The following is a 23,065-nucleotide window of genomic DNA, read 5'->3' as shown; positions in this document are numbered from 1 at the left end:
TTATTTTAAAATGAATAATTAATGAAATATTGATTTCTCAATTTTATAAAGTCCTAAAAATAATTATTAAAATTATAAAATTATAAAACCAATTTTAGAAATAATCCAAGTATTTATGGAATTAAAAGTACAATAAAATCACTTTTACAAGCGGAATAAAATCATATAACTCACTAATAAATCACACAATTCAATCCCACATATCAACAGATCATAAATAATTAAATAATAATCAGTAATTGCTGCCAAAACCAATACACACCTTATTTAATTATTCAAATCTTTATTACACTTTTAAATATTAAAGTAAAAAGAAAAATACACGAGTCGTTATAGACCACATGAAATATGTTGTTCTTCCTTTGCCCAAGAACTGCTCCAACTGCATAATCACTTGCATCACACATTATCTCAAAAGGTTCATTCCAATCAGGTGCAGTTATGACTGGTGTCGAGATTACACTCTTCTTCAATGTCTCAAATGCTGCAAGGCACTCGTCATCAAATTTAAAAGGAACATCTTTCTCTAGTAAACTGCACAATGACTTTGAAATTTTCGAGAAGTCTTTGATGAAACGCCTGTAGAAACCCGCATGACCAAGAAAACTGTGAATTCCCTTGACAGAAATAGGTGGGGGAATATTCTCAATGACCCCTACCTTGGCCTTACCCACCTCAAGACCCTTACCAGAAACCTTGTGCCAGAGAATTATACCCTGATGCACAATGAAGTAACATTTTTCCCAGTTGAGAACTAAATTGGTTTCAATGTACCTCTTGAGAACATATCCGAGATTTTACAGGCATTCATCAAAAGAATCGCCAAAGACTGAGAAGTCGTCCATGAACACTTCCACATTTTGGCCAATCATGTCAAAAAAGATTGCCATCATACATCATTGAAATGTGGCTGGTGCACCACACAGACCAAAAGAAACGCATCTAAAGGCGAACGTACCGAATGGACAAGTGAAGGTGGTTTTCTCTTGATCTTCTGGAGCGATACAAATCTGATTATAACCCGAATACCCATCCAGAAGACAATAGTACTCATGACCAGCCAACCTGTCAAGCATCTGATCAATGAAGGGTAAGGGAAAGTGATCCTTCCTAGTGGCCTTGTTTAGCTTCTTGTAGTCCATATAGACTCTCCACCCCGTGACTGTTCTTGTAGGAATAAGCTCATTCTTCTCATTTGCTACCACAGTAATACCACCTTTCTTTGGTACACATTGAACTGGGCTTACCCATAAACTGTTAGAGATAGGGTAGATGATCCCTGCATCTAGCCACTTTAGAATTTCCTTCTTCACTACTTCCTTCATTATTGGATTAGGTCTTCTTTGCTGCTCGACTGTAGGTTTGCTACCTTCTTCTAGCAGAATTTTATGCATGCAGTAAGAAGGGATGATCCCCTTGATATCTGCTATAGTCCATGCAATTGCCGATTTGAATTCTCTCAGAATTTTCAAAAGCTTTTCCTCATCGCTACCTGAAAGGTCAGATGCAATAATGATAGGCAGAATAGATGCATCACCTAAAAAAACATACCTCAAATATACATGTAAAGGCTTAAGCTCAAGAGTGGGAGCTTCCTCAATAGAAGGCTTGAGGAGTTTAGGAGCTTTGCTCAATTCTTCTATTCCAAGAGATTCAAAAGGCATATCGATCTTCCTTTTCTAGGGAGAAGCATTCAAATACTGCAGTTACCTATCACCTTCGTCATCTTCACTGTCTAAATTTCCCAACAAGGCTTTTTCTAAGGCATCAGACCTTAGCATTTGATCAAGTTCCGATGTGACCACCGAATCGACCAAGTCGACTTTTAAGCACTCCTCATTATCAATAAGAAATTTCAGATCATTGAACACATTGAATGTCACATCCTGATCCAACACACGCATTGTAAGCTCACCCTTCTGTACATCAATCAAGGTCCGACCAGTTGCCAAGAAAGGCATTCCCAAGATTATGGGAATCTTCTTATCTTCCTCGAAATCAAGAATGACGAAATCAGCAGGGAAGATGAGTTTATCCACCTTGACCAAGACATCCTCCACAATACCCCGCGGATATGTAATAGAACGGTTGGCCAATTGTAAGGTCATGTAAGTTGGTTTGGGATCAGGTAAGTCTAATTGTTTGAAGATTGACAAAGGCATCAGATTGATGCTAACTCCCAAGTCACATAAGCATATGTCAAAAGACACTTTCCCAATAGTAAATGGAATATTAAAGCTTCCTGGATCCTTAAGCTTCGAAGGCAACTTCTGCTGCAACACAACATTGCATTCCTCCGTGAGAGCGACAGTCTCTAAATCATCTAGGTTCACTTTCTGAGAGAGAATACCTTTCATAAACTTTGCATAACTAAGCATCTGCTTGAGAGCCTCAGCGAAAGGTATGTTGATATGAAGTTTCTTGAACACCTCAAGAAACTTCTCGAATTGCTTGTCCAGCTTTTTCTTCTGCAGCCTCTTAGGAAAAGGCGGTGGAGAATAGATCTGTTTCTCCCTTGTATTACCCTCAGGCAGAGTGTTCTCAACAGTAGTCTTCCTTGGTTCCACTTCTTCATCCTGTTGCTCTACTTCTTTCTCAGCTCCAGCTTTTTTAGTCAACTCTTGAGTTTGATCGGTATTAGCAACCCTTCCAGACCTCAAAGTGATTGCCTTTACCTGCTCTTGAGCTTCCTTCTTCCCTGGCACTTCAGTGTCACTAGGTAGTGTACCAGGTTGATGATTTAGCAAGGCATTGGCAATTTGCCCAATTTGATTTTCCAAGGTCTTGATAGAAACAGCTTGGCTCTTGCACATAAGCTTCAACTTCTCTAATTCAGATTTTTCATTAGCTTGCTGCAGCTGGAGTTGTTGTTTTGGTGCATACTGCGGTTGCTGAAAACCAGGGGGGTTGTACTGCTTAGCTGAATAACGATGATAAGGCTGTTCAACTGCATTCTGAGCATTGCTCCAACTGAAATTAGGATGATTGCGGTTGTTTGAATGATAGGTGGCTGGCACAGGTTGCTGTGATCGCTGGAAGTTGCTCACGAACTGAGTTGATTCATTTGAAATTGCGCACTGTTCAGTCTCATGGGCACCAGCACAAAGCTCACAGACACTAGTGATTTGATTAACTCCATAATTAGCCAAAGTGTCCACCTTCATTGTCAACACCTTAAGTTGGGCAGCGATAGCAGTTGCTGCATCCAACTCCAGAATTCCTGCAACTTTTCCCTGAGTCAACCTCTGGGTAGGATTCTGGTACTCATTAGCAGCCATCAGTTCAATAAGTTCATAAGCTTCATCGTAGCTCTTAGCCCACAAGTCTCCTCCTGATGTTGCATCAAGCATGGGCCTAGAAGTAGGACCCAATCCATTGTAGAAACAGTTGATAATCATCCAATCAAGCATGCCATGGTGTGGGCACTTCCTTAGCATCTCCTTATATCGATCCTAAGCCTCACACAGAGATTCTCCAGTTTGCTACGCGAACTGGGTTAGAGCATTCCTGATTGCTGCATCCTTCGTCATGGGAAAAAATTTAGTGAGAAAATTTTGAGCAAGATATTCCCAAGTTGTGATAGACCCGGTAACCAGCACTTAGCTTTGCCCTCAAAGAGAACGGGAAGAGTCGCAGCTTAATAGCATCTTCAGTTACACCATTAAACTTTAAGTGTCGCAGATCTCGATAAATCCCTGATGTGCATGTTGGGGTCTTCGATAGGAGAACCCCCAAACTAAACTGAGTTATGTATCATCTGGATCGTGCTTGACTTGATCTCAAAAGTGTTAGCCGCGATGGCTGGTCGAATGATGCTAGACTGAATGTCATTAATCTTAGGCTTAGAATAGTCCATCAAAGCCTTCAGATTCTCTACTTGATCACCCATAGCTACTACAATTGGTTCTTCAACTTTCTCTTCTCCTTCTACCTTCTTTTCTTCCTCAAAAACTTCCCTACGAATTACCACAAGTTCTTCCTCGGTTTTATCTAGTGTTCTCTTGCGAGTACGCCAACGCGTATGCATACACCCTCGCTAAATCACCTGAAATAAAATAAGGAAATAAATAAGTAACAATGTCCGAGTCAATGAACTTTAACGACCACTGATGGAAAGCACATAAACTAGTAATTAACACTGCAGTCCCCGGCAGCGGCGCCAAAAACTTGTTAGTCGCTAAACACGCGCTAATATTACATGCAAGTATACGAGTTCGCAAGTAGTATAAGATATAAATCAGATTCGATCCCACAGAGACTGTATTGGTTAACTATCTAAATTATGCACCAACGCAATAAAGTATAGTTATTATTCAATGCTAAGATAATAACAAACGAATTACGCTAACTATTATAACTAATAGAATAAAATAGACTGAGTTAATATATATGACAGACATGGGATTCTAACTTCATTAAGTACTTTATTCAATAGCTTTATTATTCTCAACCTTAACATGCAATGGTGATGACACGAATCAGATAACATGAAACTGATGAACGCCAACTTTCGTTGCACGAGTACCATTCTACCAGACATCCATAAAAGAGATAGAAGCTGAATAGGCACCAATTATATTGAGAACCTATATGTCTATAGAATTTGACAACATAACAGTTTACGTACAAGTTATCTATCTTGATTACATAGGGCAAGTAAGATAGATAAAATTACCTACGAATCATGCATAATAATACATGAACCTATGCTAGCATGGCAAGTTCTAAATCCGTAAATTCACTTTCGCTTCATTAAGAATTAACACACTATCTTATATGTTCACGACGCTCACAAGACAAATAAGCACAAACATAACTAGGATATCACACAATCACCACACACTAAGACATCAAATAAATTAACTAAAGAAATCCATATATAAATCCGCTAGAACTCCACGATAACGATTAGCCCATAATGGAACTCATCGCCAATGTGGGTTCTAATGAAAACATGATATGGCAAACGTAGTCTTTATACAAATAATTAAAACCAAAGTACACACAAGAATATAGGTTCAAACAAACAAGAAATAAGCATCCAAATTACAACTCAAAACAAAGATTCACAAGAATAAACTAGATCGTCTTCACCTTTGTTGAATTGTGCCAAAAGCTCTCTTGTCGTCTTCTCCCTCCTTGATGTCTTCAAAACTCTGAATTTCTGAATTATATCTTAATATCTCACTGAAAAACAACCTAAGTTATGTTTATATAGGAGTCCATGCACCCCAGGAGTCCAGAATTCGAATTGCACAAGAATCAAGATTTTTAACTCCCGACCCAGCGCGGGCGCGCTGACTTTCTGTTCCCTGGCGTGGGCGCGCGCAACATCAGCGCGGGCGCGCCGACCTTCTGCCAAAAAACTTTATTTTTTCCTTCTTTATTCCTTGCAGCTTCGAGCCAATCTTTCAAGCTTTTATTCCAACACATTCTAAACACCATATTAGCATCAAAACATTCACCTGATTCTCAAAGTAATGTCTGAAATGCAAAAACACTTGAAAACACGTTAAAACACAAATAACTTGAGTACAAATACACCAACTCAAAGCTTATTAGATCATAAATAAGTGTCATAAATGCCACTTAACACTCACACAAGAGGCCAATAATATCACTCCTAAAATAGGAGGGTTAAATCCCGTCTAGATCATTCATATTTCTCATACGATTCATAACATACTCAATGTCCATTTTTATTATTACACGGTCAAGGATAACTTTTAATGGAATCAATGTATATTAATTCTCGTATATAAATATAATGACTTTAGGTTTAAAGACCATTATATCATTATCACTGTAAGAATTACTTATGACATAACAGATATGTAGAATCTCACATTGGGTCTGTCCAACACCATGCACATTTACATCTGCCTGTATTTTTGACTTTGGTATCACTATACCTATGATCAATGAGATTTGATCATCAGGCAACAAACACACCAATCTTAATGCATTATTATTGTCCCTTAATAATAATACTCGACTAAGGACCTTTAGGAATATTGATACTATTCTTATAATTTCATTTCTAAGTCACGTACATAGAGATATAAAATTCATATCATATTCCAAGGATATTTATTAATCCATCAATTATATCGCGGTAAATTAAGACTTAATAACTTATAAAAGGAATAATCATTAGAACATGAATATTAATTAACCATATGTCTTAAACTAAAACATCATAGTGTTGTCTCTAGGGAACAAACACTAATAGAAGGTGCATTTGGAACTACCACAGGGTCTTCAGTAAAAACTGATAAAACCCCTGTGTTTGTGTTGGTGTCATCAAGGTCTACCCCCAACATGTAGCCTCTCACCAACTAAATTTTTGTCCTGGGTGGTGAGCATAGTTTCTTGAACCATATCACATTATGTTGGTAACATTTGATAATCAGATTCAAGTGTTTGATTGAATGAACACGAAATTTGAGAAATTATATTTTGAATTTCAGAATTGAGTGTTGGTAGCTCCCCTGAGTAGAAGAGGGAGCTTCAAAATATGTTCTCTCTTTGTGTGTGCCATCCTTATTTCTTCTTTCATACACATGAATTTATTCGAATGTTGGTGCAGACTCTTTACATGATGAATTTGGGTGAATGCTTTGTTCAATAGAGACACCTTGTTGAGAGGATGCCTCTAGAGTCTGTTTAATTCCCTGTTTTACAACTTCATCCTGTTGGGAGGGTACAGAGGTGGCTTGAGTGGTCAACTCAGTTTTTTTTGCCTTTTTTTGGTTTTCTGACCAGGTGAGACTCAAGTTATGTATTTTCCTCACCACTCTCACTAATTACTTTCAATGGTGCCTGCCTCCTCTTCTTTTTACTCACTTTAGCCTTTTGAGAGGATGAAGTGGTTGGTTTCCTAGCCTCTAGTGGTACAGAAGGAAGGGTCTCATCTTGGTAAGGCCCATGTTGATTGTCCTGTGTTTGTACTTCCACAGTGACATGAGCCATTGATGCACTAGATTCAATATTAGACCTCATGTCAGGCATAGGGTAAGGGTAAGTCCTGAATCTCTCCAACATAAATGGAGCGATTCCAAGACTTACAGGTACCCTGTTCTTTATAATGAGTGAACCAAATAGAACTTTGGACACTTGTTTAGAATTGCATATTTTAGTTCTATCTATACCATTAAGCATATGAATGTCATGCACTTTATGATTTAAAGCAGATATTATAAATCTAGGAAGAAAAATTTCTTTACCTCTTGCTGTCAAAGAAATTATAAGACTGGTGCTTAGCTCTTCTATGATGAGATGACCTTCATTGAGGTGTCTGTTGTGGGCCATTGAGAACACCAACTTCTGGACAACACTTGAGATGTTGTCATACCCTGTCTTTATGAAAGTGAAGGCCCTCACAATAGAATCAAACAAGAAAGACCATTCCCTCATTAGATACTTCTTGTTCAGGCTAGCCAGGTTGATTCTTTCACTATAGTTGATGAAGTCCATAAACTCAGCTAGCTCATCCTGTGTTGAAACCTCCACCAAGTTGTCAGTTGGGATGCCCAAAGCTACATTGACATCATCTTCAGATTCCACTTGTTGACCTCTAATGGAGCAATTAACCACAATAGATACAACCTGGTTTCATGCACTACAGTCTTTACCACAGTCGTGTTCCAAAAATCCCCTAGAACATCTAAGTATAATACTGGATTTGCTGTTAGAACACCTACAAAGTAAGTTTCAGAAAGAAACTTCACAAACCTCTTGAAATTGTCAGGAGCTTGATTTGCATCAGTAAAAGCAAGATAATTGGTGCCCTCCTTTGGAATGAAAGGTGTAATTGTGTTTGATGCCATTGGAATAGTTTGAATTAGAGTGGGAAAGAAAATTTTGAGAGAAAGAGTTTGAAATGAGAGAAAATATTTTGGATTTGGAAAAATTAGGTCACTTAGAGATCTTGAAGGCGTAAAGAGGTGTATGTCGAGATGTCTGGGTATTTATAGTAAAAGGTAAATGACTTATCGAGAACTCAAAATAAACGTTTGGAATTTGCTTATCGGGAAGTCATATTGAGAGAATAGATACATATCGATATGTCATTTTCTTGACTCTTATCGAGAACTAGAAACTGACTTATCGAGATGTCAAATAAATACTCAGTTTGTCCAGGATGGACTGAAATATTCCAAATTATAATTGATTAAATCAATATAAAATAGAACGAATTTATTTCAAAAGTAACTTACTAAAAATAATTTATTAAATAAAATTATTTCAGTCTGAGTTAAAGATAAGTTTAAATTGTACTTGTAGAGAACTCAAAATAATTCACTCGAGATCTCTACAATACTTATCGAGAAGTCATTGAGTGACTTATCGCGATATCCATTCGAGAAGTCTGGTAATGACCTTATTCGAGAAGTCATTCGAGAACTCATAATAACTTATCGAGATGTCCACGAGAAGTCTAACAAAGTCTTATCGAGAAATCTATCGAGAAGTCAAAATAACTTATCGAGATGTCCACTCAAGAAGTCCAAAACTGACTTATCGAGAACTACTTCGAGAAGTCTCAAAATGACTTATTGATAAGCCATTATACTTATCAAGACCTCACTTTCTATGTACTTTTGCTGCTTTTCAGGTCTGTCTTTTATTAACTTCATATATTGAAGATATATATTAACAAAGAGACAGTTTACTTGGAATTCAAAAAAATTTAAGTTGACAAAAAAATGAAAAAGAAATATGCAAAGAAATATGAACTATTTATAATTCATATTTCAGTTAATTTCCAATTAATCAAATAAATTTTGATTTATCAAAAATTAATCTTTTACAAAACATTAGCTGAGTTCTTGCCTTTAGGATGAAGAATTTAGCATACCAATTTCACCTACAAGTCTAGTGAAAGTAGCTTCATCCAAAGGTTTAGTAAAAATGTCAGCTAATTGTTTTTCTGTTCGAACAAAAATTAGCTCAATGTTACCATTTGCAACATGTTCTCTAATAAAATGGTACCTTACATCAATGTACTTTGTTCTAGAATGATTAACTGGATTAGCCACAATAGAAATAGCACTAGTATTGTCACACATAATTGGAATTTTGTTTAACACTAGGCCATAATCCATTAGCTAATTTCTAATCCAAAGCACTTGAGCACAACAACTTCCAACAGCTATGTATTCAGCTTCAGCTGTGGAAGTTGACACAAATTGTTGTTACTTTCTAAACCAGGATACAAGTCTCTGTCAAAGAAATTGACAGCTTCCACTAGTGCTCTTCCTATCAACCCTGCATCCAGAAAAATCTGCATCTGTGTACCCAATAGCTTTAAATCATATTCCCTTAGGATACCATAATTCCAAGTTTGGAGTCCCCTTTAGGTATCTAAAAATTCTCTTCATAACCATCAAATATGATTCCTTTGGATTGGATTGAAATCTTGCACACAGACATGTTGCAAACATAATTTCTGGTCTACTAGCAGTTAAATACAGCAAAAATCCAATCATTCCTCTATAACCTGAAATGTCTACATTTTTTCCTTTCTTATCTTCATCCAACTTAGTAGGTGTAGACATAGGTGTAGATGCAGGTGAACAATTAACCATACCAAACTTCTTTAATAAATCCTTGACATACTTAGTTTAGCTTATGAAGATTCCATCACTCATTTCATATTCACTCTGCATGAGTTTTGAGAATCTTTGACATAGCTTTTCATCAGTATAACCAAAAATGATATCATCCATATAAATTTGAACTAAGATCATTTCTTCACCATGCTACTTGTAGAAAAGAGTCTTGTCAATAGTAATGTTTGATCAAAAATTCTGACAATATGTCATACCATGCTCTAGGTACTTGTTTTAGTCCATATAAAGCCTTGAGTAATTCATATACAAAGTCTGGAAACTCTGTATCTTCAAAGCCAGATGGTTGTTGCACATAAACTTCTTCTTCCAACTCACCATTAAGGAATGCACTCTTTACATTGAGTGTGCAACAAATACAAGAAAGATCCTTATTACTTCAAATCTTGTAACTGGAGAAAAAGTTTCATCATAATCAATTCCTTCTTCCTATGAGTATCCTTTTGCAACCAACCTTGCTTTGTATCTTGTTACAATTCCATTTTCATCCATTTTATTCCTGAACACCCACTTTGTTTCAATTACACTTCTGGTCTTTGGTGCAGGAATCAACTCCCAAACTTTATTTCTTTCAAACTGATTTAGCTCCTCTTGTATAGAAGATATCCAATCAGGATCAATTAAAGCTTCCTCAGTTTTTTTAGGCTCAATTTGTGAACGAAAACATGCATGAAGACATTCATTTACAGTTGCACTTCTAGTCCTCACTCCAATAGTTGGATCACCAATAATTGTTTCTCTTGTGTAACTCCTATCCCATTTCCTGGTGTGAGTTTGTTGACTTGAATTTTCTGCATTTTCTTTACAGTAGGCTTTTTTCAGATAAGATTGAGTAGGGAGATTTTCCAAGATTCTTGTTAATGAGATATCTGTTTTGACTGTAGCATGCAGTGTTGACAGGTTTCTCCCAAAAACTTGTTGGCAGTTTGGCATCCTGCAACATTGTTCTAGCAGGCTCTACTAGTGTTCTATTCTTCCTCTCAACTACCCTATTTTGCTGAGGTGTTCTAACAGCTGAGAACTCTTGAACAATGTCCCTGTCTTTTCTAGAATTCTGTTAAAGTTGCATTCCTGAATTCTGTGTCATTGCACTCCTCAATCTTTTCACACATTCCTGATCTTCAGCCTGCTTTTTAATCTTCTTGATGTGTTCAATTATAATGTGTGGAGTTTCATCCTTAGAGTGCATAAATTCTACCCAAGTGTATCTTGAGTAGTCATCCATCATCACAAGTGCATACTTCTTTCTTGAAATTGATAAGATATTTGCTGGTCCAAATAAGTCCATGTGAATAAGTTACAAAGGTGCACTTATAGAATTCACAATTTTACTCTTGTAACTATATTTCTTTATTTTTCCTTTTTGACAAGCCTCACAGACCTCATTTTGAGCAAACTCCAGATTCAGCATGTCTCTCACTAACTCCTTTTTGACTAGAGTATTGATTTCCTTGTAATTCAAGTGAAAGAGCTTTTTATGTCACAGCTTGCTTTGTTCTTCAGATGCCTTGGTGTAGAAGCAACAAATTCCTTCCTTATTTGCTGAGTGTAAATCTGCAACAAACTGGCTTCCCTTTCTTACTCCTTTCAGAGCAACTTCACTAGTCTTTTTGTTGATGATTAAGCATTCTCATTTGTCAAATGCAACATTGAATTATCTATCTATGAATAGAATGACACTTAGAAGATTTACTACAAACCAGCAACCAGTGCTACATTTTCAATGACAACATTTTCAGAAATTAACTTGCCATATCCCATTGTGAAACCTTTGTTGTTGTCTCCAAAAGTCACTAATGGGCCAGCCATCTTCTCAAACTGTTATAGCAGGGCCTTATCACCTGTCATATGTCTTGAGCATCCACTGTGTATGATCCATATGACTTTCTTCATTTTGCCCTGCACACAATGAGGTTTAAGTGTGTTTAGCTACCCAAGCAGTGTTGGGTACTTTCTTCTTGTTAAAACAAATTAGGTAGAAGTAGAATTTGATGATTCAGAAAGAATAGAATTCATTGATTGATGTGCATTTTCCTTTTTAGATGAGGACTCAATATTGACTTCATAAGATCTAATCTCAGCTTGTGGCAACTTGTCATTACTTTCATGTTGCAGGGTATGCAATCAAACTTGTCACAGAATGAGTAGGATCATCAACCTTTGCTTCATTGTACTTACATGCTCCCAATATTGTCTCACTAACAACCTTTTTACAAAGGTGAGTTAGGTGATTTGTAGAGATACATTTCTGACACTATTTCCTAGGATCATCTGCAACATATGCAAAGTTATTGCTTATGTTTATCCCAATCTTCCTAATTCTATTTTTTTTCTTCTTTCTTGCATTCTTAGTCTTAACCTCCTTGATTGGCTTCTTGGGAGTTTGATCCACCATGGGTTTCTTCTCAGTTTTAGAAGGTGGAATTGTTTCTGTGCATTTCTTTTTTGTTGTCCTCATCATCCAGTTCTTGTTTATGATCAACTTCTCTTCACTGAAATTTACTTCACATGCTTTGAGCAGAGGTGAACCAACCATTCTCAACATAGCTGGGACATTTTCACTTATAGTTGTTTTTCCCTTGTCACCTTCAACTTTCTTATTGTTGTCCAACGCATTATAATTCAGGCCAATAGTTATGTTTGCACATGGCTTGTTCTTCTTATGGTATTGACCAACTAGTTGAGATGTATTTCTGAATGACTTCAGTTTCACCTAATTCTTCTCTATCTTTTCTCTTAATACAGCTTCTATTTCAGTAGCACACTTCAACTTGTTCTTTAGATATTCATTCTCTTGCTTGACTGTCTCAAGCCCACAAGCAGTAGATCAAACTTTTGTTTCTCACTCTCAAGCTTCTCATTAGCTTTTGATAACCTACTGACCTCCTCAGTAGCTGATATCATGCTAGTAGGGATATGGAAAATTTATATGCTCATCTTTTCAACGGTGTCCTTATATTGACTTTCATTTAAATCAATAATGGTAAGAGTTGGTACTTGTGTTTTTGATGAGGATGACTCTCCTTGCTCCAAGGCCATGAGTGTATAGTTTCCTACTTCCTCCTCATCATCATTATATAAATCATCCCAACTCTTTCCTTTTACAATATAAGCTTTACCCTGTTATTTTCTTAGAATAGCCTCATACTCTGCTTCCAATTCAAGGTAAGCCTTGTCCTTTTTCACCTTTTTAGGCTTCTTGTATTTTGTAAAAAAATGGCCCAATTTATCACAGTTGAAGCACCTGATCTTTGACTTATCAACGAATCTTGGTTTGTAGCCATTTTTGCTGCCAGGTTTATACTATGCCTTCGCCTTCCAGCTGCCATCCTTGTTGGATGTTCGTCCCTTATTTTTGAAGAACTTTGGCTTCTTTACTCTAATATTAGAGAATTTCCTTGCTAAGTAAGCCATGGACTGATCTAACTCATCCAGTTCATTTAAGGTATAAAATTCATCCTCTTCAAGTTCAAGAATAACTTGCTTATGTGGTTCCCTGTTGTTGGGTAATGAATACAACACAGGGGGTGAATGTGTTTCCAATATTTTAATGTATTTTTGAACTTTTAATAATGGTGAACAAAGTAGTCTATGTTGTAGAGATAATGTGTTTTAACAGAATAATTAAAACATGCATATGAACACAATTATCTTTTAAAACTCACTTAATTTTATATTAAAATCAAGCTAGTATTTGCTACAAATTTTTGGGTTCTTAGTATGTTAAAAACTCAGCTTCTCTCTTGAGAGTTACAAGAAATTTCATATCTATTTGTTACTTCTAAATAAAGCATCCAATGTTTACTTTATAGAATAGTAAACACTGGTTTTTACACAGCATGCAACAACATGTACTAAACCCTACGCTTGAATAACCAAATCTTTCTATTTCTGGATTAGTGTATCTTTGTTAATCTTGCACGCCTGTGACTTTACTTTGCCAGTTAATCTTGGCCTTTGATCTTGTACTCTTCAAGATACTTTTGTAGACTTTTTAAATCAGTGATTGATTTGTTTGTTGACTGTTAATCTTGAATATTAAACTGATCTGTATTCTGTACTTGAACTTTTATATCGAGATCTCCAGTTAGTCATGTAGAGAACTAGAAATCTCGATAAGTATAATGACTTATCGAGATCTCTAATCAATCTATAGTTGTTTTGACTTATCGAAGTCTCTGAGTTCTCTATATGAGAATTTGGCTTGTTGAGATCTCTCATCTTAATGTCTTCACTTTGGCTTATCGAAATCTCTGAGTTCTCTAGTGACCAATAGATTTATTGATATTTCAGAGATCTCTGGTGACATTATGACTTATCGATATCTCAGAGATCTCTAATGATATTTTGACTTGTCGATATCTCAGAGTTCTTTAGTGAAGAAATGACTTGTTGATATCTCTAATCTTCATGTCTTCAATTTGGCTTGTCGATATCTCTGAGTTCTCTAGTAGCTTTTCTTGACTTCTTGATAAGTCATTTTGAAGTTCTTGAATGACTTCTCTATAACACATAGTCCGTGACTTGTAGATTTCTTGACTTCGAACGTTTTTCATAAAACAGATTTATTCAACTCCAAGCTTCTTTACACTTTCTCTGAGGCATGATCTTCATGATCTTCTTCCAGAGCTTATTCTTAGGCTTGAAACTATTTACAGAAAAATAGTCCAGCCTAATCTATTTTCATTTTTACAGACTTAAATGTTATAATACAAAATGCAAATTTAAATTATAATACAACTTACTTAGGGTTGTCAAATTGACTTAGTCTTGTTATAGTACATGCATGTCTTGCACAACAATCTCCCTCAATTTGTGAGAAGATTGCTAAATTCATGCCTATTAACAAGACTAACCCCAAGTTATAATGGACAAATAGATTTTTCATAAAAGTTGACACAAGTATTACATTCATACATTAAATGATTTCTTGAGTTTAACAGATACACACATCAGACAAATACTGTATCTCCTATTTCTTCTCTAATGAGGTCCATTAAGTATATAAGAATTTCTAGTTCCTCTGTTATTGGTGTCCCTCTTAGAGCTTCCACAAGTTTGAGTCTGTCAGGTTTTGGATAGCCACTCAACAAATCAATCCTAAATTTTGAGAATATGCCAGCTTTGACATTTAGAAATCTTCCATCCTTGGAAATTCTACTCATCCCTTTTGCTTTGAGTTCTTTTGATCTTTGAATGAAAATTTCTATTTCCTCATCATACTTCCTCTTCATCTCCTCATATTCAGCCTTGTTTCTTGCTCTTCTTTCCTCCATTACTATCAACCATTCAGCTAAAACAGATCTCCATGCCCTGGTTGCAGTATCCTTATCCTTCAGTAAGCTTATCACTCTCTTGATTTCTATGGGTGAAAAAGTGTCCGCTAAGTTGCTTCCATGAAATGTGAAAGACCCATCTTCATAGTAGATTCTTACTTCCCTTAATGTTACAACCCAAACTCTGACTATTTCTTCATCTAGTTGTTAAAAGTAGTCTTCATTTGAGATGCACCAGTTTAGAGGTAGAAAATCAATTTGCTTGTAACAATTCCAAATGGCCCTCTCAGTAACTTGCTCTTTCTTAGGTTTCCTCCCAACAGACTTGTAGTGAACTTTAAGTGATGGCTTGACAGAAGGTGGGTTTGTGATTTTCTTAAGAAATGTTTGGCTTGAGGTGATTGGTATTTTCAGAAAGTTGTTTGCTTGTATAAGTATTTAAGCTTTGAAGTTTGAGGTAGTTTGGTATTTGAGTTTGTTGGCATAGAGGGTTGAGCTTGGTTAATTTGGATTTTTAAGGTTTTTTGTTGTTGTGGTTGTGAACCATCCTCCTTTTTCTTAATTCTTCTTTATTCACCTCTCTTCTTGTCTTCTCCCTTCTACTTATTTTGCTTTTTGCCCTTGTCAACAGTTGCTTTTGAGGATTGACTTGGATTTGAGCCAGAATGAGGTTGATCACTTGGCTTCTGCTCATCATCATCCTTGTCATCCTTAAAATTATACTCTGTGGTAGGCAACATAGTGTCTACATTTTGAAGGTATCTCCCCAAGATTCTGATCATTTCCTCATCTTCAGGCTTCTTGTGAATTTTGGTCTTTAGATCTGTTTCAAAGGTCATAATCAGTCACAAATTATTCCCTACACAATTCTTAGGAACTGTGAAGTATCTACATTTTCTGGTTTATGGACAGATGTAGGCAATCCCCCTGCTTGGAAAGATATAGGCTTCAGAAAAGCAGCTATCTGAGCATTTTTGAGTTCCTTTAGCAGTTGGGTGTCCTCTAGAATCACTCTATGCACTTTATCAATCATCACATCCAGCTCAGATGCTCTTAATTTCTGAATATTGGTGAGAGACACCTGGAGACATCTGTCTAGACCACAGTCATTCACATTAGCTATGATTCTCTTTTCCAGAAAGTTATCAACCTTGACAATCACCACTCTCACAAAGTTGATATTGTTGTCCAAGGCTTTATTGTATGTGACATAGTTGTTGTGGAGAGACTCCCTTAATACTGACAGAAGTTCATTAAATTTATCATCTTGACAAGGTCCTTCTATAGCTTTTTAGAATATGTCTTGTCCAACATCTTTTGAGGATTGAGCTTTAGAAGAGCTTGTGGTTGATTGGCTAGGCTCCTTTGACTTGACAACATCCCTAGATTGTTGAATCCTAGCTTCTATCTCCCCTAAGTCTTGGAAATGGGCATGAGCAGGGGAGTTGGCAATTCTGGCCTCACAGACTCAGGAAGTGCAGGCAGTGGGATATTGAGCTTTCCCAAGATGGCTCCCAAAGCAACATAATTTTGCATTTGTAAGTGCTTGTGGGAGTCCACCAATGCTTGAATGTCTGCCTATTAACTCTTTACCAATGTAGTGAAAGCATGCACTTGAGTTGTGAGTTGGTCATTGGATGTTTGCAGAGTGGAGAATTGACCTTGAAGTACTTGAATTTAGAGATTAGTTGATGTAGAGGCAGGTTGTTGAGAGCTTGAAGGAATAGAGGGGCCAAATGTGTCTTGCACAGCTTGTTTGATACCCTCTATCAGAAGTGCAGAAGGCTCATATCTGCTTTGGTGACGCTGGTTCAACTTGAGCTTTGTGTCATTTGAAATTGTGATTTGTTGTTGAACCACTTCATAGAGAGCAATGAAAGATTTTCTGAGATTTTTGACATCTTTTTCCATAGAAGTCAGATCTAGCCTTGACATTTGGTCAGCAAAATGTTTAAACTTTGAGGTGATCTTAACTTGAGAAGGTATGATCTCATCCATCTTCTCTTTTACCAGCTTCCTTATCTTATCTTCATGACCAGTCAGCTTTAGTTCTAGAGCTCTACCAAATAAGTGAAAATCTTTGAGTTGAGCTTTGTAAACTTCAGTGACTGCATCATAGACATCCTGTGGAGTTAAGGCCTTGGCATTACTTCCAAGAATAGTGACATTTCATCCCTAAACCTAGCCAAGACCTGATCCATCTCAAAAAAAAATCTTTAGACAACCATGCATCTACATTCCCATCTTAATTTACATCATTCATAATTTTCTCCTTCTATTTTTCAACTTCTTCATTATATGTTAGCAGAATGGCTTGATAGTCCCGGTTGCTCATATCTGAAGTAAGTAGTCATAATGAGATGTTGGCTAATCCAGAAATCTTCTTAACAAGAAGATCATCCACATATTTATAGTTTGAGAATCAGTTGTCTGTAGCCATTGTGAGATGAGATGTGGTTATTGGGGTTGGGAAGTTGCTGTGAAGCTAAGACTATTCCCATTCTTAAAGATGTTATGAAGCTAAGACTATTCCCATTCTCTCTGAGGGATAAGGCTAAGAGCTGGTTACACTCTCTACCAGCTGGTTCGATTACTACTTGGGAAGATCTTTCTCAAAAGTTTATCACTAAATTCTTCCCTATGGCAAAGGCAGCTGCAATTAGGAATGCTCTTACTCAATTTGCGTAGCAATCAGGAGAATCGTTATATGAAGCTTGGGGGCGCTACAAGGAGACGCTTAGGAAGTGTCCTCATTATGGAATGCCTGATTGGATGATCATCAATTGTTTTTATAATGGTTTGGGAGCACAGTCCAGACCCATGCTCGATACAGCATCAGGTGGAGCCTTATGGGCTAAGAGCTATGATGAAGCTTATGATCTAATTGAACTGATGTGTAATAACCCCAAAATTTTCAACTTTTTGTAACCCTTGTGAATAGTGTTTTAGCTGAATGAGAAAACTTTTCATGCCACACTATGTAGGGGTTCTGTTATGGATATTCTGGGATATTATTAGTACTCTATGTGGTATATAAGTGTATGTAAAGATCGTCAGAATCCAATTCCCGATCACTTGGATTTTTCCCGGAAATCCACTAGATACGGAGAGAATTGAGTATAAGGTAACAGGATAAAAAAAGGATTTAAATTAAAGGATTATGATAGAGGATCATAAAAAGAAATATAATGTATTGAGAAAGGTTAAGGGAACCTAAGTAATAAGATCCCGGGTATGATCCTTCAAACGATAAACGAGAACAAAAGTTAAGCGAACCGTATAACAGATCAGCGGTCATTAGGCAAATGATTAGGAAGTTAATCAAAGGGATTAGTGGGGATGATGTCATCCAACCAATAGAAAGAGGACAAGGAGGGGAGGATGACATCATGAGGATGACACAAGCATGATATGGGAGGGAAGGAGGTGTGGTTGAATGAGAACCACACAAATTCAAGGGCAACAAGGTAATTGACTAAATCAAACACAAAAACAAAGCAACCAAGCCAAGTAAATTCATTCTTCATCAAAAATCAAAAAGAACCAAGGCTTGTTCTTGAAGAGCTCTCGGCTTTTTACTATTCAAAAGGCAAGGAAATTCAAAAATCAAAGATCCAAGCTTCCTAAATTGGTGAGTTAATTCCCTAATCATCTTCATACTTAGTTAGGGCTATATCATGAGTTTAAGCCATCAATTCCTTCTCCATCTTCTTCATTTAATCAAATAAGAAGACTATGAATAGTGTTTTCAAGTTTTTAACTTGAAGTTTTTCTTGTTTTCCTTGAAGATCCAAGCATTCCTAAGACTTCTCAAAGCTTCTTAAGGCTTCCTAGCTCCTCCCACCACTTCAAGGAAGGTATATCATCTCCAAACCCTAGATTCCTATGTATTATAAGATGATTTTGATTAGTAGGGTGATTTTGTAGCTTGATGTTGTGATTTAGAGTTTGGGATTTGAAATGGTAGTGAAATGGAATGGTAAATGTAGTTGTTTTGATTAAAAGAACTTAAGTATGATTAAAGTTAAGCTTAGGCATAAGTATGAATGTTAAAATTGAATTGGTTGGGGTTGTTATGATGTGATAAGGATGGATGTTGGTTGTATGTTGGATTTGAGGTTGAATTGGGTTGGTTTTGAATGGTTTTAAATTGGGAAATCGCGTAAACATAGCCGTCGTAACGTCCGATTTTCTTTAGACTGTTTTTGTGCATAACATTAGGACCCGAGAACCCCCTGCTAGATTATGACCACTGCCATGTTTAGATAGCTCATGTTACGAGCTTCGTTTTGATATGTATTCGTTCGATTCCGATGCACGGTTTAGGAGAAACGACCGTTTCAAGTAACGGCGTTTCGCGAACGAAACTTTTCCCCTCGCCTTACTTTGAAACATAGGTTAAAGACCGAAAAGGGTTAATTAATGTATGAAACATTTATGGTAAGTGTGTTAGGCAGTTGGTAAGACACTCGCGAAGGAATCGCCTTAAAACTCGTAAAGGTTAAATTATTAAAAATGGTGGAGCCGAGGGTACCCGGGTGACTTAAGCAAATCAGTAAGCGCAAAACAAGCGTTAGAGTCTAAGTTAGTTAAAGTATAGATTTACAAGTGACTTTGGTTTAATTCCAACTTACTTGTTGTTTATAGGTTACCAGACTCGTCCTGAGCCTTTTATCACCCCAAGTCGCTCAGGCAAGTTTTCTACCCGTTATAACTGTTGTGGTGATGAATATATGTATTTGCATTATCTTGCGATAGATGCATGTTGGTTAATTAGCAAATGTTGTTATATATTGAAGCATGCTGCTATGGTATATATATATGCATGCCTGTTTCGTATTCTTTCCATATATATATCTGTTGATTCAGTTGATAATACCTATGCTAGAGGATAGCGGTAATTTGCATATACCCTTAGTACAGGGACCCAAAGGTGAAAATATTTTCTAAAACCGGGAGTCGAGGATCCCGAGTAGATTTTGTATATATGGATATAAATATATATATATATATATTTATACTTATATATATATATATGGTCATAGTTTTCAAAACTATTAATCGAATAAGGTTTATTCGATAACTTTAACTTTATTTTATTATTGAATATTATTTCGAATATTATTCGAAGGCGTATGACTCCTTTATATTAAATGAATATTATTTTGAATATTCATTCGAGGACTTATGACTCCTTTTATTTTATTATCTGAATATTATTTGAATATTCATTCGAGGGCTTATGACTCAGTTTATATTGTTTAATGAATATTTTTGAATATTCATTTGAGGATCTATGACTCCGATTATTTGCTGAGATTTGTTCTTTATTTTATTAAAGAATAAGGTGTAAATAATCAAACTTATTTTCGATTATTCAAATAAAGATAGTACTTTCATATAAGTATATCTTTGGTTATTTAATACTCGTTTCAAGTATAAGTTTTAATACTTTTACTTCAATTATTTTTATAAAGATTATTCTTTATGGGAATATTATTTAAATAATAATATTCAGTCATTTTCTAAATATTCTGGGGACTGATTTACTTCATTAAATCAGCTTTACTCCAAACACTCTATAAAGTGTTTTTGAGTCTTCAAAATGATTTTTAAAAGATAGAGCGGATCCCAAAACTCATTTTTATATTTAAGATCTTCCTTTTAAGGGGATTTAAATACTCGCTCAAAACCTGAGGGATCCGGCTCTGTGGTGTGTTTTATATTCGCAACAAGGTTGCTGTTTTGTTAAATTAATTGATTACTTACCCAACACTCGGGAAGTAAAATTCTTGGAACAAGTTAATCCATTAACAGGCATCGCCTGGGAAATATCGGTGAGTTTTCCTTTCCAACTAGATACGACTTCTTGGTGGAGCCGTATCAACAAGTTCTACTTGGGGAAAGGGGGAACGAGCTTTACGTTTCAGAGTCATGGATTTCATCTGAACTAGGAGTGGCGTAAGTGGTCGAGTGGCGCCGGCCCAGCCTTATTATATTGGCCCAAATGGCCTGGAAGTTCCGCTAAGGCGGTCCATTCCTTAGGAGTTCAGTGTTCGGTTGACAAGTAAATCCGACAGGTTCTCCTCTACATGTAGAAAATGGTGGGGTTGTACTACTACGACTGATCATCGTAAGTGGTCTTCCTGGTGCGGCAAACTCCCGTAATGAGTTCATCATCCATTTGGATAATTCTGCAACACTACCCGTAGCATTTCGATCGAAAGGCTACTAATGGGTGGTTGCCGAATCATTGACAGGGTCAAACATTTTTATTGGTGTATCCATTGAATGAAGTATCTCGTAACTTCATTTCTTTTCAAAATATTTCAAAGATCAAATATTTTCAAGTTTTATTTGTGGTCTCATCTATGGGATGACCTCGTGAATCTTATTATACTTCGAACAGTAGTAGTTCAAGTAGATTTCAAAAAAATGGTATAAGTATAGTGAAGTAATTGGTAACTTCATCTTCTTTTAAAACTTATATCCAGTAAGTAATTACCTTACTCATGATAAAGAATTCTAGTAAGTATCCATTTAGATACTTGTATTATTGTTATCACTATATATTATCTTGCGAGCTGTAAGGCTCACTCTTGCTTTATTTCTTCATCACACAACAACAGTTAGGAAAGATGGCCAGACTCCAGCAGACCCAGCGCAAGCGCGTAGGAAGCGTCCCGCGTCTTCCCGATGATGTTGTGGCTGCTATAGCTGCAGAGGTAGATCCATTGGTAGATCAGGCATTCTATTTTGAGAATCAAATTATGTATAATTATAACTTGTGGCAGATAATGGCAATTAACTGTAAATTTATCAAGTAATCATTTTGGGTTGTAATAACTTTTAAATTGTGGATTCAAAGACTTGTACTTATTTAAATTTCATCTCTGAGACTATAACGGGTTGTGGTGTGTGTTAGTGTGGGGTCACAGCATAAGGTTATTATTATTAATTAAGTGAAGTGATATTGTGGAAAGAAAGACCGTGACGACCCGGATCCCCGACCCCGGATCTGGGGTGTTACAAAAAAGGGCTTAGTTAGAGGAATGCCTCTAGTGGAATTCACAAGGGATGGGCTGTGTGATGCTTGTCAGAAAGGAAAGCAAAAGAAAGCATCATTCAGTAAGAAGCTTGAATGCAATTGATGAACCATTACAACTGCTACACATGGATCTTTTTGGACCAGTCAATGTATTGTCAATTTCAAGGAAAAGATATTGCCTAGTGATTGTAGATGATTTCTCAAAGTTTTCATGGGCTTATTTCCTTGGATCAAAGGATGAAGCTAGTGAAATCATATCAATCAGTCAACAATCATCCAGATTTCAAAGTAAGGAATATCAGGAGTGACAATGGAACTGAGTTCAAGAATCAACCATGAAGTTGTTCTGTGAAGAAAATGGGATCATGCATGAGTTCTCAGCTCCAAGGACTCCACAACAAAATGGTGGTGTGGTGGAAAGGAAACAGATCACTAATTGAAGCTGCAAGAACAATGCTTGAAGAGTCAAAACTCCCAACATACTTTTGGGCTGAGGCTGTTAACTGTGCATGTTACACTCAGAATATTTCTCTAATTAATCAGGCAAAAGGCATGACTCCCTATCAATTGTTCAAGAGAAGAAAACCAACTTTAAACTTTCTGCATGTCTTTGGTTGCAAATGCTACATTCTAAGGAATCAACCTGATCACAAAGGGAAGTTTGATGCAAAGGCTGATGAAGGAATATTTGTTGGTGTATTCTGCTGGAAAATCATATAGGGGTCTACAATCTAAGAACCAACATTGTCATGGAATCTGTGCATGTTGTGTTTGATGATAAAAAGATTGATCTCAAATTTGACAACATTGAGATATATGTGATGATAGTGAAGATGAGAATGATGGAGAAGGCACCCTCGAAAAGAATTCAAAATCTGCCTTTGGATAAGCACATAATGCTGCATCCGTTGAAAGTCATAATTTACTTCCGTTGATAGAAGCAATGCAGCATCCGTTGAAAGACAAAGTGCATCATCCGTTGAAGTTCATAATGAAGCATCCGTTGATCACAGTCTGTCAACGGATAATCATTTTCACGTCATTCAGTTGATAGAAACTCCCAATTCCTTTCAAAGGATCAGCAACTCATAGGGAGTTTCAACCAATCA

The 23,065-nt window shown here is 36.5% G+C and overlaps 2 non-coding genes across 2 annotated transcripts; one reads left to right on the top strand and one right to left on the bottom strand.

The window, feature by feature from the left end:
* Positions 1–3,408: 3,408 nt before the first annotated feature.
* Positions 3,409–3,515, top strand: LOC141688714 (small nucleolar RNA R71). Its single transcript, XR_012562147.1, has one exon. It is a non-coding gene; the product is annotated as a small nucleolar RNA R71 (small nucleolar RNA).
* A 14,048-nt stretch (positions 3,516–17,563) lies between these two features.
* Positions 17,564–17,670, bottom strand: LOC141688085 (small nucleolar RNA R71). The gene has a single exon (XR_012561552.1). It is a non-coding gene; the product is annotated as a small nucleolar RNA R71 (small nucleolar RNA).
* Positions 17,671–23,065: the final 5,395 nt, after the last annotated feature.

This window comes from Apium graveolens, chromosome 9, assembly GCF_009905375.1.
Source record: "Apium graveolens cultivar Ventura chromosome 9, ASM990537v1, whole genome shotgun sequence".
NCBI classification, from domain to species: Eukaryota; Viridiplantae; Streptophyta; class Magnoliopsida; order Apiales; family Apiaceae; genus Apium; species Apium graveolens.
Note: the sequence above shows the minus strand (reverse complement) of the source record. Positions and strands in the feature narration are given on the sequence as shown.